The 27,321-nt window shown below is 49.6% G+C and overlaps 1 protein-coding gene across 1 annotated transcript in view; it reads left to right on the top strand.

Annotated features, from left to right (window-relative positions):
* Positions 1–27,321, top strand: part of NPDC1 (neural proliferation, differentiation and control 1) — a 124,485-nt gene that overhangs the window by 85,512 nt on the left and 11,652 nt on the right. The window lies entirely within an intron of this gene.

Raw genomic sequence — 27,321 nt, 5'->3', positions numbered from 1 at the left:
GTAGACACTTGGGTTTAATGGCGTCGTGCGCAGAGATGGCTCAGGTTTTGCTGGGTAACCGCCAACCCCAAAGCATGTGGGTCGCGTGAGCCATCCCCTTTTCCCCAGCCCTGCTTCTTGGTGCACAGAAGGCTTTGTGGGCCTTGGGAAAGGGCTGAGTTCTCCCCAGACGCTTTGTCGTTTGCGGCAGAGCTGCCCCAGGGGTGGTTGTAGGAAGAAACGAGACCTGGGGCGCGGCGTGCAGGAGACGAGAGGAGAGCTCGCTGTGCCATATGCTGGTTCTAGCAGTTCTCCAGTCAGACAGGGAGACGGATCTGTGTGGCAAGTCCCGTTCCGCTCGGTCTGTCTCCACGGCTGAGACTGCTGTATGTAAAGCGGGGTCTGGGGTTGTAGTCCCCACTGCACTCTGTGGGTGGGAGGAGCAAGATGCCCAGTGACCCTGATTTGGCAAAGTTCCACAGGTCCTTTAACTCCCACCAGCCAAGGGTAAAACAAGCATCTGTTAGTTGTCTCCCCTGATGCGCAGCGCAGCAGTCTTCCCCCCACCCCCGCCTTGTCTGTTCTGACTCATCCACAAGATGCCAAGACCTGGCATAGGACAAGAGTTCGTCATGGCCATACAGGGAAGGGCAGTAACCTTAAAGTACATCTTTATACGCAGCACGTTGCCCTGTGTCATTCAGGATGTCAACACTTGGCTAGAGAGAACTTGCACTTATTGGCAGCCGCTAGGCAGCAGGTAGTACCACCTCATCTTTCTCTCGACCCTCCCTTCCCACGGAAGGACGAGCCAGTGGTTAAGACAGTAGCCTATGACTTGGGAGACCTGGGTTCAAGTCCCTTCTCTGCTGCAGATTTCCTGTGACTCTGAGCAAATCATTTAGCTTGCTGTGCCTCAGTTTCCCATCGGCAGATGGGGATAGTAGCACTGTCCTACCTCATAGGGGCGTGGGCAGGAGAAGTACATTCGATTGTGAGGTATCCAGACTCTGGTAATGGGGGTCATGTTAGTACCTTAGAGGGTTCCCCGTAGTAACTTTTCCTTGAAACAGACATGTCAGCTTTGTGGCTATCCACCAGTCCTGACGTGGTGCTGCGTGGCGACATTTGTGTCTCTGTGCTGAGACGTGCCAAGTTTGCATGCGCTCGGGATGGTGCATGGCCGCCTTCCACCAGCCCCGAGCAGTCATCACCTGCCACGGCAGAGGATTCTCGGTGGAGATCGAATGCGCGTGTCCTAGAGGTTTGCTTTTTGGAGTTACCACAACCCAAGCACCTGAGGCAGGCACCGGAATTGCAGTTCTGGGCACAGTGCAGTGGAAACTTTCTCTAGTTGTAACAACGAGGAGTCCTTGTGGCACCTTAGAGACTAACAAATTTATTAGGGCATAAGCTTTCGTGGGCTACAGCCCACTTCATCAGATGCATGGAGTGAACAATCCATTAGGCAGTATATATATTACAGCACATGAAAAGATGGGAGTTATCTTACCAACTGCAGGGTCAGTGCTAAGGAGACCAATTCAAACAAGGTGGAAGTGGCCTATTCCCAGCAGTTGACAAGAAAGGGTAAATGTCAACAGAGGGAAAACTAACAAATCAGCACTACAAAAAGTAGTCTCTAAGCTGCCACAAGGACTCTTCAGTGTTTGCTGCTACAGACTAACCCGGTTACCACTCTGAAACCTTTCTCCAGTTGGTTTACAATGGAACATGGAGAAGGTCTCCATGGCAATTATCTCCTGAGACATCTCTCTTCTCAGTCTTCCTGGTGTTTTTTGTTTTTGACCTTGGCTTCAGCAGGGTAATTCTCCAGCCCTCAACTGAAGGATGGAGTCGTGCCTTGAGCTTTGGATTTTATGAGCATCTTCTAGCCAAGCATCTTAGTGCACTTCAGCAAATGTTTGGTTGTATCCGTGTCTCTCTCACATCTGTAGAAACCGAGGCATGGGAAGGTTTGAGCAGTTTGCCCATGGTGACAGTGTTGAAAACAGAGCCCAAGACTTCTGGGTCCCTTTAACCATAGGACTGTCTCATGCGTTTCCAGAGAGGCCTCATGTGGGATTTGAACTAGGAATTTTTTACACCTAAAGTGGGATTTGCCACTAGGCAAACTGCCTGTGCCCTAACATTAGTGTTCTCCAGATGTATTTCCACACACTTTCGCTTCACTCGCTGTCGACCCAGGAATAGTCGTACCCTGGATCACTTAATGCTTGGGGCTCGTCTTATTTAACCCTGCATGTGATGATTCCCTTGTGAATGGGGAGTGTCATCACCTAAATAAAACATGTGCTCAGCTGCAATCGGGAGAGTCTCTGTCCCCTGGTGCGGAGCCAGGAGGAGCTTCCCTTTGAGAGGGGAAAAGGCACTGATTGGTAGACAGGCCAGAGCCTGAGTGGGCACTGAGGGCATGTTTTGCTGCAATAAAAACCCCACAGGAGTGGGTCTCAGAGCCCCAGTCCCTGGGGCTCAGGTTCCAGGCTAACAATTGCAGCGTTGGCAGTTGGCCTTGGCTGGAGTGTGGGCTTTGAGAACCTGGGAGGGAGAAGGGTCTCAGAGCCCAGGCTCCAGCCTGAGCCAGAATGCCCACACTGCTGTTTTTAGCCCCACAACCCTGCACCCCAGGAACCGGAGTCAGCTGACCTGGGCCATGCCATGAGGGTTTGTGTACCTTAATAATCACCCCACTCTCTGCAGTGGGGCCTCAGATCATGGGCTACGGTGGCTCTGGGGAGGCAGCAGGGTAACTCGTGCCCTGTGCTCTAGTTTCAACGTTGGGGTTTTTGCACGTTGTCCATAGTATTTCCCCGGCTTGTTTCACCAGGGTCTTCAGCGTAAGTTTTCAGTAGAGATGCAGCCTGTTCATCTCTGTCACCATAGCAACCCTGCTTTCTGTCTGCGGCTTAGCAAACAGCAGTGAGTGGGTCTGGGGTGGGCTGTGCTGCCCACGGGTTGGGAGCTCCCGGCAACTGTTTAAATAACAAGTGAATCCCGACCTTCAGTCTCCACGTTAGTGATGTCAGCAGCATTTGAGGACGCAGAGCTGTGTCAGCGTGTATGTTCCCTGGTGCTGCATGGCGGGATGCAATGCCAGCATGGGGGGGTGGGGTGGATGCAGGTCCGGATCAGCAGGGGTGGGTGGGTAAGATGCAGCACAATGTTGGCATATGCTCTCTGGGGCTGCATAGGGGTCTGTGGATACAGCAGCGTGGGGACGGATGCAATGCCTTGTGGCGTAGGTGCAGCACAGTGTCTGGGGTGTGTGTGTGGATGCAGTGCTGTGTCGGTATGGGGAAGAGGGGGCGGATGCCATGCCCTGTTGCCATACTCTCCCTGGGGCTGCATGGGGACTGGCTGTGTCTGCGCTGTATCTGTATGATACAACCTGCCAGGAGAATGCACCTGTGCTGAACTGCGACAGCCTGCATTGCTGACCATTCTTCACTGGGTCAGTCAGCCATCTCCAGCGATCTCTTTGCATCCCCCAGCTTCCCACATGGGATAGAAGAGAAGAGAAATGATCCCCCTTCCTCTCCCGCTCACCCTCCACAATCACCGCCCCTGTAGCTCTGCACTATCCACTCAGACAAGCGAGTGCTTTACAGGGGCGCAAGGGGGTTAGGCCTCTAAATCCCACAGCAAGTTTATGGGATTTGGGCGCCGAGCTCCCTATATGGGCCCTTTTGAGAATCCCAGCCTTTCCCTGTCTCTAGCTGCTCTCCCTAGCCCTGCGCTGGGGACAGTGGCCCTGGTAGTTTTAGTCCAGCTGTAAGGCCGACTGGATCCTTTAGAAAGTGTGGAGATCCGGCTTTCCCTGGGGGAACCGTGAGAGCCCTGTTCTCTGGATGTAACACAGCATTATCCCTTCACTAGCTCCTTCCACCAGGGAATGAGACAAGGCTCCATAACCTGAGCAGAGCGCCTGGCCAAATCAATTCCTGAGAGCAAGAATCTGCTGATAGCCAATATCCCCCGTTAGCGCCAGTCTTCAGCCTCCGGGGTGAGGGTTACAAAGGGTTAAACTTCGCCTAGGTGCTGCTCATGTGACACCGATCCTAGAATCCCAGCTGTCACTTCTCGGTCTCCCTAGCTCTCTGCGATTGGCTGCTGCTCCTGGTAGCAGTGTGTGTGAATGAGCAAGTGTCCCCCCTGCCAGCCCACGCACCTGCACAGAGCCAGGAGCTCAGAGAATAATCCAACTGCCTGCGCTGCAGAAGTGCTGCTGGTGCCTTCGGTCTGCTGCCTTAGAGCCCTGCTGCTCCCAGGGCTGCTGATTTAAAAAAAAAAAAAAAAAAAAGAAAAGTAAAATAAAGATTCTGCTCAAGATGAAACTAAGTCTAGTTTTCCTCGCCGAGTGCTTGTGTGTGCTGGTGACGGTGAGCGTCAGTGCTCCAGTGCGGCACGTGCAGCCTGGATTCTACCACCACAGAGGTAAGAGGGCTTCTCTTTAGGGGTACTGGACAGACGTGTGTGTGTGTGTGTTTGTACGCGCAACTGTCAGCTTGGATTAAAATAATTTGCCAAGCGAGGTACCAGCCACCAGTTCCAGACAACTGTCAGCTCTTTAGGGCAGGGGACTGTCTTTTTGTTGTGTGTCTATACAGCAACTAGTACAGCGGGGGCCGGGTCTGTGACTGGGGCGCCGACGTGTTACTGCAACATTTGAGCAATAACAAAAGATTTCCCTGCTCACGGAGTTAGCTTGTGAAGTTCACCCTTGGTACTTCCATAAATCCAGGCTAGTCAATGGAAAAGAAAAAGAACAGTGACTCGGTGGGGGCTTCTGATGGGTGATCGAAAGTCTGAATCACCTGCAGGAACTCGCAGCGGTGTGCCAGCAGTGCTTGCTGCCCTAAAGAAAACATGAGATTTAGTAGAGCCCCTCTGGCAATAGCATTGTCCATCTGTCTCAGGTGTCTCCATGAAAAGAATGAGATGTCTGCAGATTAACCCTTGCAATACCCCAAGCTGGATCCGAACTGCATGTGTTTGAACTGTCCTGATGTTTGTGCGGCTGTTAACTGAAAGCAACCATTGTCCCCCACTGCACGGCTGTTTTATTAAGAGCTTGGAAAACTCCAGTCACTAATGACCACCACCGGTGAGGGTAGACTTGGTCCTGCCTTCTTGCAGGGGGCTGGGCCAAATAAGGACAGCCAAAGGTCCATCTAGCCCTGTATCCTGTCTTCCGACACTGGCCAATGCCAGGGAATAAACACAGATGCATCCACTGTCATCCACTCCCAGCTTTTGACAGAGGCTAGGGGCGTTTCAGAGCATAGTCTTGCATCCCTGCCCATCCTAGCTAAAAGCCTTCGGTGGACCTAACCTCCATGAACTTATCTAGTTCTTTTTTGAACCCTGTTGTAGCTTTGGACTTCACAGCATCCCCGGCAAAGAATTCTATAGGTTGACTGTGTGTTGCGTGAAGACTAATACGTCCTTTTGTTTTAAACCTGCTGCTTGTTAATTTCATTGGGGGAACCATAGTTCTTGCGTTATGTGCAGGAGTAAATAACACTTCCTTATTCACTTTCCCACACCAGTCAAGATTTTATAGACCTCAATCATATCCCCCTCTGGTTGTCTCTTTTCCAAGCTGAGAAGTCCCACTCTTTTTAATCACTCTTCATACGGAAGCTGTTCCATATTCTCAATCATTTTTGTTGCCCTTCTTTTAATCTTCTCCAGTTCCAATATATCTTTTTGAGATGGGGTGACCAGATCTGCACGCAGTATTCAAGATGTGGGCATGCCATGGATTTATACAGAGGCATTATGATATTTTCTGTCTTATTATCTATCCCTTTCCTAATCATTTCTAACATTCTGTTTGCTTTTTTGGCCGCCGCTGCACATTGACTGAATGTTTTCAGAGAACTATCCACAATGATTCAAAGATCTATTTCTTGAGTGGTAACAGCCAATTTAGACCCCATCATTTTGTATATATAGGTGGGATTATGTTTTCCAATTTGCATTTCTTTGCATTTATCAACGTTGACTTTCATCTGCTATTTTGTTGCCTAGTCACCCAGTTTTGTGAAATCCTTCTGTAACTCTTCGCAATCTGCTTTGGACTTAACTATCTGGAATAATTCTGTATCGTCTGCAAACTTTGCCACCTCACTGTTTACCCCTTTTATTGGTTCATTTATGATTTAGTTGGGAATTGGTCCTGCTTTGAGCAGGGAGTTGGACTAGATACCTCCTGAGGTCCCTTCCAACTCTGACATTCTATGATTTTATGTTGAACAGCATTGATCCCTGTACAAATCCCTGGGGGACACCACTATTTACCTCTTTCCATTCTGAAAACTGACCATTTATTCCTATCTTTTGTTTCCTATCTTTTAATCAGTTACTGATTTATGAGAGGACCTTTCCTCTTATCCCATGGCAGCTTACTTTGCTTAAGAGTCTTTGGTGTGGGACTTTGTCAAAAGCTATCTGAAAGTTTAAGTACACTATATCCACTGGACCTCCCTTATCCACCTGTTTTTGATGCTCCCCCTCCCCCGCAAAGATCTCTAGTAGATTGGTGAGGCATGATTTCCCTTTACAAAGGCCATGTTGACTCTTCACCAACAAATTAGGTTAATCTCTGTGTCTGATAATTCTGTTCTTTACTGTAGTTTCAACCAGTTTACCCGGTACTGAAGTCAGGCTTACTGGCCTGTAATTGCCGGGATTGCCTCTGAAGCCTTTTAAAAAAAATTGGCATCACATTAGCTGTCCTTCGGTCATCTGGTGCAGAAGCTGATTTCAATGATTGGTTACAGATCCCATTTAGTTGTTCTGCAGTTTCATATGGCAGTTCCTTCAGAACTCTTAAGTGAATCCCATCTGATCCTGGGGATTTATTGTTTAATTTGTCAGTTTGTTCCAAACCCACCTCTAATAACACTTCAATCTGGCACAGTTCCTCAAATTTGTCACCTAAAAAGAATGGCTCAGGTGTGTGGAATTTCCCTCACCACCTCTGCATTGAAGACTGATGCAAAGAATTCATTTAGCTTTTCTGCGGTGACCTTATCATCCTTGAGTGCTCCTTGAGCATCTTGATGGTCCAGTGGCCCTACTGGTTGTTAGCAGCTTCCTGCTTCTGATGTACTTAAAAAAAAAATTGTTGCTGTTACTTTTTGAGTCTTTGGCTAGTTGCTCTTCAAATTTGTTTTTGGCCTGCCTACTTACGCTTTTACACTTGACTTGCCAAAGTTTATGCTCCTTTCTGTATTCCTCAATACGATTTTACTTCCAATGTTTACAGCATGTCTTTTTGCCTCGAACCACTTCTCTTACTCTGTTTAGCCACAGTGGCACTCTTTTGGTCCTCTCTCTATATTTTTAGTTTGAGGGTATACATTTAATTTGTGCCTCTTATGGTGTTTTTTAAAAGTTTCCCTGCAGCTTGCAGGCATTTTACTTTGGGGACTGTACCTTTTTAATTTCTGTTTTAACTAGCTTCCTCCTTGAGATGACCTCTCAAGGTCTCTTCCAGCCCTGTGATTAGGGGCTGCTCTCTAGGCATGCAGTAGCTACCAAGCGGGGTCAGGAAGGTTTTCCCAACAGAGGCTGCACTGCACAATTCAGCATGTTAAAAGTGGCAGTTTGAAAATGTCAAGCACCAGCCAGTGTTAGAGACATGATACCAGCCAATGGTCTGGATAGAAGTCTGGCCCTTTATTCTGTTCTGTTCTTGGATACTTTTGCTGTTGCCTCCTCCCACCCCCACTCCCCAAAGAAGGCATATTAATCAGGTGAGAATCCTCTGTGTCCTGTGGATAGACTAGATTTAGGTGTCCAAATCCCATTTCATTGAGAGAGGAGTGCCTAACACCCTTTGGCTCCTTTGGAAATCCCACCCATGCAGAATGAGCCAGAGAGGAGGCAGTCCTGACAGGGTGACTCAGAAGGGGCTCCTCAAATTGAACATCTCTCTGGTGTCTAAAATCTGCTGACCTGCTGATGCTCCAAGCAGTACTCCAGCTGGTTGGCAATGCAGCGATTTCCCATTCAGTGCATGGTGCCCTCGGCAGTACTCTCTGTATAGCCCCTCACTGTTTCTCCTCAATGCTGGTTGCTCTGGTTTTGTGTGGGTCTGTTGTGCACGAACACAGAGGGAGAGAAACACTGTCAGTAAAACCACAAAAGAACAGCAGAGGGGAGGCTTGAGAGTCAGCTTAGCAGCTGCAACTCCCTTCAGCTCATGTGTCTAAAGTCCACACTGTTCCTTTAAAGAGCACGTGCAACCATCCACCTCCTCTTCTGCTCAGCCCTGATCAGAATGTCCTAGATTCATGATGGCCATCTTCTTCCACTCATGGACAGAGAAGTCTCTTGGAAGAACTCATGCAAGAGCACATGGCCACATAAGACTTTTGTCTGGGTGGATGAATACACCCAGTAGAAGCTGCATAGCGAAGAGCAAACCTACAACATACCTATTTAAAAAAGCATAACTTCAGTCCAGCTGAGTCCTCTTACAGGGTCTGTTCCCTGAACAGGTGGAAAGGGGTGATTTGAGTTCCAGTTAGTCAAATATTTGTCACTAAGCTCTAAATGCAGGCATTTGTATAATGTTTCAGAGGTACTGTAATATCACATGAAACTAACCCAGTGGCATCAGAAATGCTGCATGCGTGTGTGTGTATGTATGTATTAGAGAGAGAGTGAGAGAAAATAGCAACAGAAATGTCAAAGATCACTGTTGGGTCACATTTGTCCTAAGATGTAGGCTCATAGCAATGTTTCCACAAAAGCTGTTTTTAATTCATTTGTTAAAGCAACTTCCCTTTGGAGTGTTCCCCGGCACTGTTTTCAGTCTTGCTTGTTTATAATCTCATCTGTAGTATTCAAGTGCCCTGCAAACAATTAGTTTACCCCCAACACCCCTTCTCCCCCATGCAGAAGAGTTAGCCCTATTCTAAAGGCGAGGGAATTTAGGTACAGAAAGGTGGTGGCTTAGTCAGAAATAACCCCCCTGTTTCGTGGGTCCCAGTTCTGTGCCATAGCTACAAGACAAATCTTCCTCCTGCAGTGCCGACATCACAGCCCTGTGCTGATACACGAGACTCTGAAAGTGAAACGGGCAGGTCTCGTATCCTGTTCTTCTCAGCTTGGACAATGAAAATTAGTACACCGAACAAAAATTAGGTACCTGTAAAGCTGTCAGTTTTTAAAAGAGGCATTTGTAATGTAGGAAAGGACACTTCGGATTTATCTGCCAGTGTCCTTTTCATTCTTTCCATCAGTAGGCGTGCAGGACAGCTCGCCACTGGGGGTCTCCCTCCGCATAAATATGTTTCACTGTTGCAGCTATGTGGTGCCCTTAGTATAGTCATTCTAAAGATATGGCTGCACTCTAGGCCTGGTCTACACTACGCGTTTAAACCGATTTTAGCAGCGTTAAACCGATTTAACGCTGTACCCGTCCACACTACGAGGCCCTTTATATCGATATAAAGGGCTCTTTAAATCGGTTTCTGTACTCCTCCCCGACGAGAGGAGTAGCACTAAAATCAGTATTACCATATCGGATTAGGGTTAGTGTGACCGCAAATCGATGGTATTGGCCTCCAGGCAGTATCCCACAGTGCACCACTGTGACCGCTCTGGACAGCAATCTCAACTCGGATGCAGTGGCCAGGTAAACAGGAAAAGCCCCGCGAAATTTTGATTTTCATTTCCTGTTTGCCCAGCGTGAAGCTCTGATCAGCACGGGTGGCAATGCAGTCCCAAATCCAAAAAGAGCTATATAGGGAAACAAATCTGTTCTATCAGAGCTCCGTTACAGAAGATGAAATGCCAAAGCGTTTGAAAAAAAAATCTACAGGCTACACAGTGCTGCGTGACAAGCGTAACGGGAAGCCAGAGACTCAGATGGACGCTCATGAAGGGAGGGAGGGGGTACTGAGGACTCCAGCTATCCCACAGTCCCCAGCAGTATCCGAAAAGTATTTGCATTCTTGGCTGAGCTCCCAATGCCTGTAGGTTCAAACACATTGTCCGGCGTGGTTCAGGGTATAGCTCGTCAATTTACTCCCTCCCCACCCCACGTGAAAGAAAAGGGAAAGAAATTGTTTCTTGACTTTTTTCAATGTCACCCTATGTCTACTGAATGCTGGTGGTAGACGCGGTGCTGCAGCAGTGAAGAGCAGTATCTGCTCTTCTCCCCTCCCTGATGGCAGATGGTACAATATGACTGCTATCCGTCGTCACCATCAGCCCGTGCTTGATAACTGCTGAATACCCCTGGCTGGCCTCAGGGGCACCTGGATAAAAATAGGAATGATTCCTGGTCATTCCCAGTAGATGGGACAGAACGGCTGGTAACCGTCCTCATCATAGCAACTGGGGGCTGAGCTCCATCAGCCCCCTCCCTTTCCTGTGTAAAGAAAAGATTCTGTACTGCCTGGACTATCATAGCAGCGGCATGCTTGGCTCCGCTCCCCTGCACCGCTTAATGTCCTGCCTGGACTGTCATAGCACCGGGAGGCTGCCTCCCCCTCATTTTATCTCACTAACAAGTCACTGTTTGTTATTCCTGCATTCTTTTTAACTTCATGACACAAATGGAGGGGACACTGCCATGGTAGCCCAGGAAGGTTGGGGGAGGAGGGAAGCAACAGGTGGGGTTGTTGCAGGGGCACCCCCTGTGAATGGCATGTAGCTCATCATTTCTGCGGGATCTGACATGGAGCGGCTGTGCTCTCTGATACACTGGTTCTCTAGTACACTTGCCCCATATTCTAGGCAGGACTGACTCTATTTTTAGAAACCGTAAAGGAGGGATTGACTCGGGGAGTCATTCCCAGTTTTGCTTTTTCACCCCCGGCCTATCTCAGCCAGGGGCACCCATGATAGCAGCAGACAGCACAGAAGGACAGATAACCGTCATCTCATTGCCAAATTACACTGGCAGCAGACGGTATAGAACGACTGGTAACCATCTCTGCTATCATGCAAAAGCAAATGAATGCTGCTGTGTAGCGCTGGAGTATCGCCTCTGTCCGCGGCATCCAGTACACATACGGTGACTGTACAAAAAAAAAAATTAAAAAACAAAAAAAGCTGAACAGGCTCCATGGTTGCCATGCTATGGCGTCTGCCAGGGCAATCCAGGGAAAAAGGGCGTGAAATGATTGTCTGCCGTTGCTTTCCTGGAGGAAGGAATGAATGACGACATTTACCCAGAACCACCCGCGACAATGATTTTTGCCCCATCAGCCACTGGGCTCTCAACCCAGAATTCTAAGGGGCAGGGGAGACTGTGGAAACTATGGGATAGCTACGGAATAGCTACCCACAGTGCAACACTCCGGAAATCGACGCTAGCCTAGGACCATGGACGCACACCGCCAAATTAATGTGCTTAGTGTGGCTGCGTGCACTCGACTTTACACAATCTGTTTTATAAAACCAATTTATGTAAAATAGGAATAATCCCGTAGACGTACCCTTACAGTTGTACAGCGCTGGGAGTTACAGCTGTCTTCGTACAGCTGTGTAGGGAAAGCGCTGCAGTGTGACCACACTGACAGCTAGCAGCGCTGCAGTGTGGCCACATTTGCAGCATTTGCAGCGCTGTTGGGAGTGGTGCATTGTGGTCAGCTATCCCAGCGTTCAAGTGGCTGCAATGTGCTTTTCAAAAGGGGGGTGTGAGGAGGAGCATGGGGGATAGAGAGAGTGGATTTTTGGCACTGTCAGCTCCCTGCCTTGCAAGTTCTAAGGACTGGAACATACACATCACCAACCTGCAATCAATTTAAACGTTTTGAGCCCTTCCCCCACCCCTCTCTTATTCACTAAATGCAAATTATGCACTCCTAAATAGCCTTCAGACCACATAAGTAGCTGCTCCGACACGGACTCCCCCTCCCCCTCTGCTGTGTGGCTTCTCTACTCAAAAGCAAACAGCTGTGAACATTCCAAAGCAATTCCCCTGCCTGCCTCTGCTCCAGCAAACAGCAGCTGTGTTTGTTTTTCAGATAAGCAGCTCTGGGGAGCCGGATGGAGTTCAGCCACTCTTCCAGTTTGTTGTGAGCAGGCATTCTGGGATACCTCCTAATACCCTGGAGGCCAATAACAGCACTTTTGGTGGCCACACTTGCGGAGCAGCGCTGCATCACCAGCGCTGCAATCGTTATACCCCAAGCAGACCAGGTGTACAGCCAGCGCTGCAGCCAGGGAGTTGCAGCGCTAGATGTGCCTTGCAGGTGTGGACAGCTACTAAGTTGCAGCGCTGTAAACCCACCACCAGCGCTGCAACTCTCCTGTGTAGCCATGGCCTAAGGTAGGGCTTAGAGCTGCTTTTTCACTCAGCAGAATCTGTGCAATGTTAACCCACTGCGTACACATGCAGGGTAATCTCTGTTGTGATTTATGGCTGCCTCCTGAAAATTTGTCCAGTTTTAAATGCTGCTTAAACTCCTGTTTCAACTTCAGGGTTCGTTTGTTTAAATCAATGCCAAGAAAGCAGAGCAGCTGGGGTAAAACTGTTTTAGGGTCAGTGGGGCAAAACAGCATGAGTGTGATTCCTGTAATGTGAATGCAGCTCCGTGTGTGATGCTGTAGGCTGAAGTACTCATTTAAAGTCCTGGTCTGCCTTTAGAGTTTGTCTAGACACAGAAGTTGCACTGGTTTATCATAAGTCTGCTTAAAAACTGATTTAGTTAAAAAGCTGCGAACTCCTGTGTGGATGAACTGATATTGATTTAAAACTTGGTTATATTGGTGTAGCTTGTGCCTGTAAACTTACTGGTGCAAGTTAAACGGCTGCAGAGCAGGTTTAGGCTGTAGGAGTGTCCACCCCCAACGTGGCACCCGTTTAATTAAATCAGTTGACAGAACACAGTGCAGGTTTGTGTGTAGCGCAGGCCCCAGACATTGGCATGGTTTATATTAATGTAACTAAACAGATTGCTCAAGTCCACCCTTCCATGGATGCATCAGGTCCACATAGCACCGCACTATCCCAGTAGCTCACAGTCTACTGCTGTCCTTCTCCACCCATCAATATGTGCAGAAGTAACCCCTGTAATGGCTGCTGTCAGCCATTGCAACTTAGCCTGCGGTCATGTAGATTTCTCCAAGCAGAGCAGGCCTGGTCATCAGCTTCAGTGGAGCTACGCCAATTTGCATTGGCTGAGGCTCAGCCCAGGTGTGTGTAGCAGGCGAGATCCTTACTAGACACACAGCTGCTCATTCTGCAGGCCCCGCGGCCCCGCTGATTACCAAACTTCCCGCCTGTTGGCTTCATGCCATCGAATTGCCCGCTCAGCGAGGCTAGAGGTGTGCCAGACAGGTGATTTTGCTAGTAGCCCGTGGAGTGGGACCTTCACTGCTCTATCCACTGCTGCATTGGTGGATGCTGTTTGTCTCCTTTGCTGACATTTCTAAAACCCCAGACAGGGACGTGGATGTTTCCAAAGATTGCAGTGAAAATGGTGCTGGCTGTAGCATAACTCTGGGCACACTGACTGGTCCTTCTGCCTGAATTTCCCAGCTCAGAGGGCTCTTGGGTTGGCCGGATATCTGGCCCGTGGGCTCTCCCAATAAGTCTGTGTCTAAGAGAGAGACAGAAGCAGACCTTACAAAGAGCAGCTTTTCTGCGGCCTATGCCAAGGCACCAGAGCACAGTGCAGCCCTTTCACACTCAGCGTGTTTAGCTTGGCAGGATGCTCTGAGAACATATTCCTCAAGCAAGTCTCTCCTGGGCTGGCACAACGAGAAGCAGTTTCTTAAGTGCTCACTTCCAGGAGTCTGGCATGGAAGAATCTATTACACGCAGCCCTGCTGATGGACCTCAGTCAGTAGCGCCCCCTGCTGTTCTGGTCTTGAGCCTCTCTGAGCGCAGACTGCTGATTGAATTGCACTAGGGCTTTTTAGCAATGTTTCCAAAGGAGAATGGGGTCATTGCGCCCCCCTTCCTGCCCCAACTCAGTCACTTAACAGCATAACCAGAGCCTGCCTTTCTAAAGCTGTATGTGGGCAAAACCGAGGCCCATAATTCCCTACCGGCCCCTCTCCCCAGTGCCAGCAATGGAGATAACCGCAGTGTAGACAGGATGCAGATACCTTATTATCATGCTGTTGAATCTTGTATAGAGCATGTATAGACCCCATAGGTTTAAACCCCCTGCAGCCTCTCCCCCTCTGGTGGCTTGTTACAGGTGTGACTGATGCCAGTAGAGATGCAGGGTTGTGGTTCCCACCTACGCTGTCCCACTGAGCTGCCTTAGCCAGGCTGGCGAAGGGCAATGGGAGACGCCTTCACAGTAAGAACGGCCCTCTGTGACTGGTGTGGCCTCTGTACAGGGTAGGCAGGCTGCGAACTCCAGCTGTCCCTGCTCAGCCAGAACATTGCTTTGTGGCCACTAGAGGGAGGAAGGTGTACGCCTCAAAACCAGGCTCTGCAGAGCATGTGGTGCGGTGCCAGGGATGGCAGAAGGCAGAGCTATTCAGGTTGCCTCCTGCTGCTGTGCTTTGTTGGGTCGGTTAGCTCCTCAGTAACAGCTCTCCAGCAGGGCACACCAGGCCCCCTTCCGCTTTCATTGCTCTCTGACAGTGGCTGGCTTTCCTCCTCTAAGCCCAATGGCGAGAGCATTTGCGTCCCCCAAGGGGGGCTGCAAATCCAATTTAGATGTGGGTGCTTTTGTGCTAATTTGATTCATGTTACTTGGCCTCCCTATTGCTTGCCTACAGGAGAAAGTTGCACCGGTTTAACTCAAGGTGTGAATGTAAAATTTAGTTAGTTAAACTGGTGCAACGGGCTCTGTAGATGCTCTTACTTCAGTTTAAGCCAGGTTTATTGTGGTCTAACTTAAAGTGATTAGGAACAGGTTTAAGGTAAGCTAAAATTACCCACTCGTAAACCAAAATGTTGACGCAGGAGTCTGCACCAGTTTAACTAAAATTGGTTTTAAAACGGATTTAGGTTAAACTGATGCAACTTGTATATGTAGACGTGGGCTTAGTTCCCACTTTGTAGGGGAAACGGGTTTATTTTCAAGGGGTGTAGAAGTCTTGGAGAACATGCTGCTGGCAAGGATGGATACCGTGTGTGTGTGTACACACCAACCTAGAGAATAAATTTCTGTCCTCCATTTTCCTGGGGCAAAATCTGTTTGTCCTTTCCCCCACAGTCCTATCCAGCAGCCCCAGAGGTGTCCAGGAGGTTTCCCCTGGGAGGCTGAGCTGTTTGGTTAGCATGGCTGCAGCACAGCTCTTTGGAGCAATGAACAAGGTGGTGTACGCGATGCACTTCAGAGCAGTCACTTTGCAGCCGTCTGAGAGAGAAGCAGATGTGCCCTCATGTAATCTAAAAAGTTTCCCTCTCCAGCTTAGTGCACGTGTCAACTGCTCCCATCCCTCCACAAAACGGAGACCGAGTCGCTCACCTGGATTATAGGGCTTGCAGGGCTGAATACACCTTTGCTCACTGGTAGCCATCAGCTGAACCTGAGTCGGGCTGATGCAGGTTGATATCCACTTAGGCTGACCAGATGTACCAATTTTATAGGGACAGTCCCAGTTTTGGGGTCTTTTTCTTATATAGGCTCCTATTACCCCCCAACCCCTGTCCCAATTTTTCACACTTGCTGTCTGGTCGCCCTATGTCCACTGGTCAGAGAGGCCTGGTGTTCTGGGCCGGGCATGCACTGCTTTCCTTAGTGGAGTCTGCAGGAGAAACGGGAAGGTTCTGATGCACTGTGGCTGGCCTCCCTAGGTAGTTTATGGAGCTATGGTTAAAAATAGCTCCTCTTCCCAGCTGTTCTGAGGACTCAGCTGTGCTGGGGCCTGGTCTACACTTAACTTCTCTCGATATAGCTACGTTGGTCGGGGATGTGACACTTTTCCCCAACAGAACTTGATCTGTGTAAGCCCTAGTGCGATCTACTCTTACACTGCATAAAAGCACTTTTGCTGGTGTAGCTTGTGTCTCTTGAGGAACTGCTTTAAACTGTGCTGGCAGAAACACTTTTTTGCTGGTATAAACTGCTTCTGCACTAAGAGGGTTTGCTGATCTAGCTAGGCTGGTGTAGCTGTGCCAGCAAATCTTTTCTAGTGTAGACAAGGCTGGGACTTCAATAGCGTAAGCTAATGAGGTAGGAAGGTCACAGGTGTTTATTCATTGTTTGACCTGAGGGCTAACCCTGGCCAGGTACAAACATTTAGGACCCATCTACAGCAGAGTCCCTTTGTTTTCAAGGAACCAAACACTGGGCTGGATCCTCAGCTGGTACAAGTGCCATCATTCTGTGGACTTCAGCATCCAGTTTAGATAAGCCAGCGTGAGTTAGTGTGTGGCCAAAGCTGCAGCTCCTGAGCAGGACCAAAGCTACTGAGGCAGTTCAGTGGGAAGGAAATAGAGATGGGCCTCTCTGGCTCCTGTATCTATGGAGGGACAGGATGAGCATGTAGGGGCTGTGAAGATGGAATTGCATTGCCCTAACTTCACCTTCTGCCTGCGGGTTGGGGAGGTAGCAGTGCTGTGACAGGACAGGTGGCCCTGGAGGCTGGAAGTGTCTCCTTAGACTGCTGCTAATGGAGAAGAGAAGGGGACATGAGAGAGAGCGCGCACACACACACGCGCACACACACGCGCGCACACACACGCGCGCGCGCACACACGCGCGCGCACACACACACACACACCTGCAGCTGTACCCCTGCTGGGATGTTCAGGAGCCGCTGCAGATATGACAGGGTTACCCAGAGTCCAAGGCTGACTGACTTCAGCCACTTGTGGGCTCCCAGTGTAGCCTTTTCAGAAATGTGTCACCCTTCTGCAGTATGGAATCTCCTGTCCTAAGGAGAAGCCGGGCTGTGTCCCAGCAGGCTTCATGCAGCTCAGTGTGTGCGTTGGCACTCGGCGTGCTGGGCAGCGCTCCTGGAAGTGATACTCCATGTTGTTTGACCTGCTGAACTGTGCTCGCTGCCTCAAGGGAGGAGGAATAGAGGGGAAGGAGCCACAACCCTGGCCTTAGCCCTCACGGCAGGCTGCTTTCACTCTGTAAAGAATTAACACAGCCCATCACCTGGTAGGCAAGTAGAGAGCAGCACAAGCCTCTGCTCTTATAATTTGATCCTATTATGCCAAAGTCTTGCCAGGGTGAAGTTACTAATACTTGGATCTTATGGACTTTGTCATTCAAGACTCCCCAATGCTGTGTAGTGATGAGTTAATTATCATTAGCCATATTTTACAGATGGGGAAACTGAGGCACAGAGCCAGTGACTTGCCAAAGATGAGATTTCACCCAGAAATCCTGACTCTTGTCCCATGCTCTTGCCACCTGTTAAACCAAGCTAACCCCCAATGTGTTAGCAGGTCAGGCTGAATTCACTAATGACTGGGAGTGTGCTTACCAGCGTGGGTAGACACAAACATGCTAGCTCCGCTCAAACTAGTGCACTAAAAATAGCAGTGTGACTACAGCAACTTGGGCTAGCTGCCCAAATACATACCCAAGGGGGTGAGCAGGTTTGGACTGGGGTGGCTAGGCCATGCTGCTGCAGCCACACTGCTATCCTAGCACGCTAGCCTGTCTGCCTCTGCTGGGAAGCACCCTCCCAGCTGTACTGTGCATGGGATGTAAATGAATATTTAAATCATGGGTCCTGTGCCTGGTACGAAGCTGAGTGCACAGTCAGCACGTAGGTTTTGAGGCACTGTCCATGCTGTTGTTGTTGTAAACAGAGTTTGGGAACTGTATTTAAACCGTTTCAGTGGTGGTCCTGCCACAGTGATTCTAACATGGCTTGGCAAACCGGTGAGAACCTGGGCACCCATGTTCAACTCGTTTTGAAAACTACTTGAAGCCTAGGACAGAACATGGCTTGGTTTTAGCTATACCAAGGGCTCGTCTACGCTACACTGGTTCTGCAGGTAAAGCTGTGCTGGTATAACTGTACCGACAGAGCCCCTAGTGTAGACACAGCATACGCTGACAGAAGGAGTTTTTCTCTTGGGGGTGTAACATTGCCTAGGGATGACATTAGTTATGCTGCTAGAAGGTGTGTGTGTGAGAGAGAGAGAGAGAGAGATACCCCAGACTGACATAGCTACAATACAAAACTTTGTAGTGTGGGCCTCCTAGCTACACACGCTTGTAGCTGGAGTGTAAACACCCTTCTCTAAAGGAAAACAGCCAGAGGAAATCTGGCCCACAATTCAGTTTTAGCAAAACTAAAGGTTCATGAAACATAGACCCCATGTATTTTTTCATGCTTATTTAAAAATTCCAATGGAAAAAGAGTGTCTTTAACAAACTTTCCCCTGCAGCGTGTGAGGGACCCAAATTTTGTCTCCTTTTTGCTAGTGCAAAGGAACCTGGAAATGAAACTGCCTAGAAATACCATGGAACTGACTGGCCTGTTTTTATTGGCAAGCCTGAAAGAGAAGCAACAAGTCAACAGCATCCCTAGTGAAACGCTAACTAGAATTTAAAAACGTCACTTTCAGTATCCTACCTCCATGACACAATCCCCATTGACTGCAAAGGCAGCAGGCCCATGGTTAGCACACACTGTTCTTTTTGCGGATACAGACTAACACGGCTGCTACTCTGAAACCTGTTTTGAAAGACACCCTGTAGGATTGCACTGATGTTGAGAAATGCTTATAGTGTTTCCTGATGTATATGCACCCAGAACGTCATCTTGATGTGGAGTTGGAAATCATCAAGCCCTGTTTACATAAGCACTTCAGCCTTTGCCAGCTGCACCACTGCTGGAGAAAAAGTGCTAAGTATGCTAGAGGCAGTCCTATTCACCACAGCAGTAACTCTAGCTTTGCCTTTAGCAGTTCCTGGCATGTGAGAGTATGTTTAAGCTCTGATCCTGGAAAAGCCTTTAAGTTTTGTTGTATTTAAAAGAAGCTCTATCCTTTTCCAGAGCTGATCCTGTGGTTCTGCACCCTGATCTGGTTGTTTACTCGCCCACATTGATTTATGTATGTACATGTCAAATCCATCCCTTTTGAAATATAAACCTCTACAGTAACATCTGCACAACATGGTAAGGTGAGGTTGTGGAATATGCCCTGTTTCAACAGATCTGGACATATAAGAGTGCCCTTCTGGACTGAAAGGGAAACGTTTTAATAAACACAATGCAATGCAAAATGGGTCCTTTTGGATTATAGTCACTTTAAAAATCCACATTGGAAAAGTCATGAATCATAGAAAAGTCATGAATCATAGAAGCTGAATGCAGGAGCTGATTTCCTTCCAGGCATTTGGATTTCATATTCTCTGCTTTTAGCAAGTTTCATGCTTAAATGTGAAACTGTGTCCTAGATCCTTAATTCATTATAGCAGCGTTCTCATTAGGTACTGGCCGGTGTGAATGCTAGAGTCTTACCAGCCAAATAGCACATGCTGTTTTCCAAAGAACCACAGAGATGACAATCAATATAATTATTCTTGTGTTGATAGAATCCAGTGTGAAACCGAGAAATGATTTATTTCATGCTTTCTATCAACTCTAAACCTAACATAAGGGTTAGGCGTCTCGCTGCTCTACCAATATCTGTCTCTGATATGATCTAAATAGAATACAGGATGGATGATATGATACCATATTTTTTAGAGACAGCGCTCCAGTTACACTGTCTTTCTGTGTATACTAGAAAAGTTGCACCAGATTAACCAATAGATTTTTTAAATCTATTTAAACTTGTACAAACTCCTAACACCTAAGCCCTTAAATGTTAAAACTCTTATTTAAATCTGTCTACTTTGGGGAAGCTTTCTGGAGATCAGACTAAATTATATGAATCAAGAATCACAATAAAATCTGTTGGCGAAGCAACAGATGTAAAATGGATTGATATAAGCAAGAGTAACCCGGTTTAAGCACATGTTCTATAAAGGTTTGCACGGCTTTAACTAAATCAGTTTTGAAATGTTTGTGACTCTTAATGTCTCTTGTTTTAAATCACACTGAAGTCTCTGATCAGCTGGACTGTGGCATAAATAGCATTGTTGAGTCACCGGGATTAGGTTTTGGGGGTGGGGATGGGGTTCTATTGTACAAGAACACAGGGAGGGAATTGATGTTTATTTCCAAACATTCAAAGTGACAACAAATTCCAAAGGGGCCTGTAATTGCTATAACCTTGAATTATCCAGATGCTGAGCCCGCCTCTGTCCCACTTCGCCTTTTGTGTGTTTTGATTCATCCTCCAAGGCTCCCCACTGAGGACAGCCCTGGCTGAATGAAGCAATTGAGAGGTAGAAAAAAAGAGAGGGAGCATTTAACATCTTCTGGCTTTGAAGTTGAGTTTAATCCTGTTAAAAGCCTGGTTCTTGAATAGCAGGCTCTGATATGCGTCTGGCAAGCTCTCCCTGAAGTCAAAAGCAGTGTAACAAATGCCAGGATTTCTCTGTGTATGTGTATGTGTGAGAGAGAGAGAGAGAGACACGCACAGACTAGTGAAAGCAGCCTTTGCACAATGCATCAAAAATGAGCACTTCCAGGCATGAATTTCACATCATGGGGTTTGGCCAGGCCCGATATATTGCAGCAGCAGCTCCCGGTTGTGTAACTGAGTGACTTGCGTGTGCAGTGTCGGAATGCCTTGTTTTTAAAGCTCCAAGGATGATGCTTTGCTGTAAATGTATCTGCCCGTTAATATGCTCCCTATTTAAGGTGCACGTTGCAGTTGTACCTAGAGACAACCTAACTCAATCAGAACTGCCGGGGCAGAATGGTGCCACCTCTGGACCTCCCAAACGGGAGCTGTGTCCATAAGGAATGAGGCAGGGCTTGCTCCCAAGGGATGATGGGGCAAAGAGTGAATGGAGAATTGCCCTATGAATGGGCCTGATCTTTCAGAACATTCTGTGCATTAAAATTCAATGGGAGGTGCCCGAGTTTGGCCCCTGGATGAGGTGTGGCTGGCTGCACAGTGTGCCAGGCTTGCCGCCAAGAGCTGGGCTGGGTTAGTGCCATCAGCCCCCAGTCACACCTATGCTGGGCTCTAACCCACACTTCCCTTCTGCCCAGAGGAGCAGTCTGGGGCAGGAGGGAGTTGTGCTCCAGCAGCCTATGGCTCACCTGTAAGGGTGTCCCCCAAGGCAGCACCGTCCTTCCCCCAGGCCCTGGGCTCCTGGAGGATACTTGGGACACACAGATAACTGGGCATATAGACTGGCCCCTTCCCAGCTGGCCAATGCTCTTTGCACTGACACACAGTGTTGGAGCCAGCCTCTGTGAGGCTACTCTGGAGGGGTCCCTTTTGTCCAAGAGGGGCTGGCATTAAGGTGATGTGCACCCGATGCAAACCTGAGCCGCGTTGCCTTATCGCGAGCGACTCTCCTCCCAATCCTTGCACGAACTCCCCCCTCCCTGCATCGTGTCATGGTCTGCAAGCCTCTGGGCAGGACCAGTCTGTGCCCTCCCTTCACTAAAAGATGCTAAGGACCCCAGTCCTTCCCATTGGAAGCAGGTAGAGCTCTCCTGTCTCCTAGACAGCTCTGTTGGAGTTTGGCGGCAGATCATGTGCAGACAGGGCCGGCACTTCCATTTAGGCGGCCTAGGCAATTGCCTAGGGCACCAGGATTATTGGGGGGTGGCATTTTGCTGGGGGAGGGGGGCGGCAGGCGGCTCCGGTGGACCTCCCGAGGCACGGCTGCGACAGCTCCACCGGAGCCGCGGACCAGCGGACCCTCTCCGCAGGCACAACTGCGGCAGGTCCACCGGAGCCGCGGGACCAGCACGTGGCGCAGTGAAATGGCCGTGCGCCTAGGGCGCTAAAAACACTAGCGCCAGTCCTGTGTGCAGACACATAACAACATAGTTGTTAATAATCCACTAATTGAGACACTTACAGACCTGGCTGGCTGCTACATGTTCAGTTGTTGTATGCAGTTCAAGGTAATGGGTCCAGCCGGTTTAGGGCCGGGCTCCCTGACACCTCCCGTGCTCTGTGTGACCCCTGCAGGGGCACCCGGGGTAGAGGGGCTCGTGGGTAAGGTGACCAGATAGCAAGTGTGAAAAATCAGGACAAGAGATTGGGGGTAATAGGAGCCTATATAGGAAAAAGCCCCAAATACCAGGACTGTTCCTATAAAATCAGGACATCTGGTCACCCTACTCATGGGGCAGTAGAGAAGGAAGATCTTTCTGAAGGATCTTTGGGGCTGCATTGCCCCTTTGCCCCGTTAATGCCTGGGTTTGCTGACTTCTCAGATATGCTGTAGCTTCCCACTCCCTGCTTAGGGGGAGGGTAGTTTGGGGGGTGGGCAGTGTTGGGAAGATCTGGGGCTTCAAACCCGGCTGTATTCGAATGGCTATAAGATGCTTGGAGCCATGGACAGACACTTAAAAACAAAGCACATCGGTGGACCCTTCAGTTGCTCTGCGTCTTTGGCAGCACTGAAGGGCCCCCCACCGCCGAAATGCCACCAAAGACCCGGACTGCTGCGGGGCCCAGGGCAAATGGCCCCACTTGGGTCCCCGCCCCGCAGCCAACCCTGCCTTTGTCTGATTCTGGTTTGTATTGGCTGGGAGGGGCAGGGCAGTCCAGGGATGGGACAAGTCAGGAAGCAACGTTGTCTATGGCAGATGGGGATCAGGGCTGCGCTGCTGCCTCGGGCACCACCCTGCCCGCGTGGGTGAGAGCAGCGCAGGTCGCCACTAAGCGTGGGGCACTGGCCGGGCAGGGGAGCACAGTACAGGCGGCCGTGGCACTGAGCCGGAGTTAGGGCTAGTGACGTAGGATGTGGCATAGGCCCACGCAGCAGTGAAAGCCCTTGCCCCAGCTCCCCACCTCCAGATGGAGAAGGGTCGAGAGGGTGCTCCCTGTGTGGGGCGGGGGGCAAACAGGCCCTGCCTGGGGGGCTTCCTGTCGCGGCAGCCGTCCTTCTTGGAGCCTGCGGCACTGGTTCATTAGCATGTGTGCAGGGGGCTGGGGGCTCACAGCTGGGCTTCCCGCTCGCCACTGTGTTTGCTCCTGTGAGAGGGGCCGGTGGGAGCAGATAACTCAGCCAGGCCCTGTCTCACGTGAGCTGCTGGCCCTCGGTCACCAAGGAAGAGCCGCCTGGCTCTGCAGCGTGTTGGGCCTGACATCCTCCTGCAGCAGGGCAGTGAGACACACACACCCCGATCTGGGCCTGCCATCGTGCCCAGGAGCACGGTGCTGTTCGCAGCTCTGCAGCTGCCTTTGTACCGCCCTGACGCTGCTCTGAGTTCAAAGTGTGGCGGTGGGGAGCCCTGAGCAGAGCCTTTGTTCACACCCTGCCTGGGACTGTGCTGGCAGCAGTGGCTGCTGGCTTCAGGGGTTCCTACTGACTAGTGGCATCATTAAGGCACATTTCTCCTCCCAGGGGGCAGGAGATGGGTGCTGTGTCTAGCTCAGTCAGTGGCAAACTCTGGTTTGTGACTCACTGCATCCTCCGGCTCCAGGTGCTAATGGCAAAGCCAGCAAGATCCTCCCAAGGTGAATGTGGGCAGGGCCAGCAGGGGGCGGTGGCCCCTAGCCCATACTTTAGGGGTCTTCATGTCATCTTGCACCCATGATTGGACAGACCCCTCTCTTTTCCCCTGCTGGCCCTGGAGAACACAGGAGTTCATGATCCTTCCTCCCCTGCTTGGAGACTGCCCTGATCAGGGGGCCTGGGGAAGAGCAGGGGGCCTGGGGTCTTTGGTGGTGGGGGGCCCCCGCTGCCGAATTGCCGCCGAAGACCCGGCACTGCAGCAGGGGGGTCCTTCCGCCCCAGGAACCGCTGCCGTGGGTCTAAGGGGCACTTCAATGGTGGGTCCCAGTGTGGAAGGACCCCCCGCTGCCGAATTGCCACGGAAGATACTCCGGGGGCCTGGGCACCACGAGAGTTTTCTGGGACCCCCGAAGGACCCCACTCCAGGACCCTCGAAAAACTCTCATCAGGGGGCCCCTGCGGGGCCTGGGGCAAATTGTCCCACTTGCCTCCCCCCTCCCCCCCGGGCGGCCCTGCATGAACATACATGATCTGATGTGAGGGAGCAGGAGGGCTGGGGGAAGCTGGGAGGGGCCATGCACGTGCTGTTGATCCTGAGGCATGGGGGCTGGCAGGACTAGATTGCTGCCCTTTCTCCTCACTTCTTCTGAGTTTCTCTCCCTCTCCCTCATATGTCATCACTTCCCCTTATGTCCCTAACTAACCTCAGAGCAGGGACAGATCATCTTCCCTGTGCAGTGCCAGGGCCGTCCCGGGCATCGCATGAGCGATAGCCAAACACTGCGTAGCTGGGCAATGTGCGGCCCACGGCAGCCTGTCCATTCCAGCCCCACTGGTCAGTGTCACTCTGCTGAGCGCATCAGAGGCCTGGTCAGGCCATGAACTCAGGTTATTGACTTGAGAAACACTATTGTGGTGCCCGTTTCGGGGAAGGGCCTGTTCATGGTGTTCCCAAGAGGCACTGCTGCTCCCCAGACTTTCATCACTTTCCTTTCCTCCCTCGGCCGGCTCTGTTTCACAACATCTTCCCTTTCTGCGTAATTTCTATCTGCCTCTCGTTCACCTCAGTGCGCAGTGGTCTGTGTGGGTTTCATTTATAGGACAGAGGGTATTTCTTGCAGGGCTGCGGAGCCATGGGAGTGTTTTTTTAAATAGAATGGAGGGAGGGCAAATGGAGTATTGTCCCAACTGGAGAGTAGGACTCCTGGGTTCTTTTTCCAGTGCTGCCACTGACTTGCTCCTTGGCCAGGCTGTGTCCTCAGCCCCCCATTTCACACAGATGGGAGTTATGCCAAGCCTAGGGGTGCTGAGAAGGTGGATGTTTGTGAAGCTCTTTGAGATCTTTGTGCACAACATACAACCTGCAAGTTGCGTGCACTCAGAAACCTTCAGAATGTTTGGCGGGAAGCCCATCCCCCCCTGCACACACACACATCAGCCTTAGAGCCATGGATGTCAAGGCCAGAAGGGATGTTCCATTGGGATTGTCTAGTCTGACGTTCCGTATGACACAGGCTATGCTATCCCACCCACACCCAGTGGCTCCTGTATCGAACACCTGCCTGGGCTGAGAGCAATGGGATGTTTGAATGAAAACCCCACCCAGCTTAAGAAGCACCTTGTGCCTCTCAACCCTCCTCAACACCCAGGAAAAATTGGGCTTTGTCCAACCAGGGCTGGTATTGGCTTCTTAAGGTGAAGGAGTTGACAAACCTTCATGTACAATGTCCTTTCATCCAAGGATCTGGATCTCATCCCTTGCCCTTCCCAGGAGACACTGCCTAATAATAATCTTCCATGGGAATAAATAATTTTCAGATCCTGTTTCTCAAGAATACGGCCTCTTCCTCTGTTGAGTGCTACCAAGTCCGGGGGCTTCCTACCTGCCCTCAGGGGCTCTGATTACATAGGGCAAGTTCAGAGCAAGCTTTGATGATCCGAAATGTGTCCAGAACTCCAAGGTGTGTGTGTTGGGGGGAAGTGTCTAGATAAATATCCAGTGTCCAATATGCAGAGAACCCAGCGTCTACTCAAGGGCCACATTTAGAGTAGGGGGAAGGGGTGTTAGAACATGTGTTGGCTAACACTGTTTCAAACAGGACTTTGCACCTGGTGTAGGCAGAGCAAGTTGTGTTTAAATCACACTAGCTGGTCATAGTCACTGGCCTACTCTACCTTTCCTCTGATGCCCAGCCCCACTCTGGCACCATCACCTGCTGTTTGATTTCAAGAGAGACCCTACAATTGCTGCTATCACATGTAAAAGGTTTGTACCTTTGTTATCTTTCTCTAACAAATGCAGAGGGTCAGTTCTCAGGTAGCTTCTAAACAGACTTGTTTTTCTTCTTAGCCTTGTAATTGCAGCAAATATTTTTCTTGGCTGTTGGAGCTAGAGTGCCATTGAAAAGCAAAGTCAGGAAAGTAACTGACATACTTTTCTGATGGATTGTATTTACAGAGGGACAACCTATCCTAAATGCCAGGTTACTGAGGGACAATCTGCTCTCATTGCTATATTTGCTTTCCACAAACTATTCTTAGTATAACTTTTTGTGAGTGATGTATCGGAATATTTGGATGCTAGTATTTAAACTGGATCAGTGCATTTCTTAACCTTCATTTGAGATATTGCAGGTTATGTACTATATGAATGTTATGGCTTTTCAAACCAAGCTTTGGACTTTCGGATAATTCAAGCATTATACCCAGATGTATAGAAACTCTTTTTTAGACCTGTGTATTGGACAATTTTAACATTAGCTTTAATAAAACATTTAATTGAGTTCAGTGGCTGATACACACTTGTGGGCAAGATCTGTCCCTTTTAGGGTTCTGGATTTGCTCTGATGAGATTTATCTGGGACTAGCGGCTATGATCGCAATGTGAGAAACCTGTACAGAAGGCTGTCTTGGCTGTGACATCCTTTCTGCTCGCCACCACCTTCTGATTCCATCGTAGCAGTGAAACATTTCCAGCCCGTCAGTGGGATTTTCTGAGTTCTGCTTAACATTTCTTTCAAGTGGGGTGGGGGGAGATGATACCCACAGCCCCTCAACTTTTATCTGTGTTTCTGGGGGGGAGCTCACTGTCTGAATTACAGGACTGGGAGAGAGACACCTGACATTTGCCAGTGCTGCTTGTATAGGGTGCCAGTGTACTGCTGCTGCAGAGACACTTGCTAGGGAGGCAGGTCGGTGCTGTTTCTTCTCAAGAGTTCTCACCGGCTAACGGGCCTATCCTGCAGTCTTAACATGAGAGTTGTTGACTACACTCACCTACAGGCTGCAGGATTTAGCACAGTGATTCTCAAACTTTTTGTATTGGCGATTCCTTTCACACTGCAAGCCTCTGAGTGCGACCCCTCCCCTCACCTTTAACAATTAAAAATACATTTTGTATATTTAACACTATTTTAAATGCTAAATTTATAACCCTATTGTTTAAACTGAATTTACCTTTTCTCATTGCTTTTAAATTAAGACTAAAACATTGTTATCGAATTATTATCATTACAAGCAGAAAAGTTATTTTTAAAAATTGTTACTGTTTAATACTGGGAGGGCGTGAAAAAAATTTATCAAGATACATTTTCACAGGAAGTTTAGTGCCTCATTGCCACCCTTAGTTCTACGCTGCAGCTGGCGGTTGCCTTCAGAGTTTGGCAGCCGGAGAGCAGTGGCTACTGGCTGGTTGCCCAGCTCTGAAGGCAGTGCTGCTGCCAGCAGCAGTGCAGAATTGCAGAAGTAAGGGTGGCAATGCCATACCATGCCACCCTTACTTTGCATAGTGTTTGGCCTTTGCGCTGGGATGAGTAGGCACAGGGGCTAAGGCAGATTTTGAGGTGGCTATAACCCCTGTAAGCACCCCACA

Source organism: Gopherus flavomarginatus, chromosome 17, assembly GCF_025201925.1.
Source record: "Gopherus flavomarginatus isolate rGopFla2 chromosome 17, rGopFla2.mat.asm, whole genome shotgun sequence".
In the NCBI taxonomy this organism is placed as follows: domain Eukaryota; kingdom Metazoa; phylum Chordata; order Testudines; family Testudinidae; genus Gopherus; species Gopherus flavomarginatus.
This window is presented reverse-complemented; position numbering and strand designations above follow the sequence as displayed.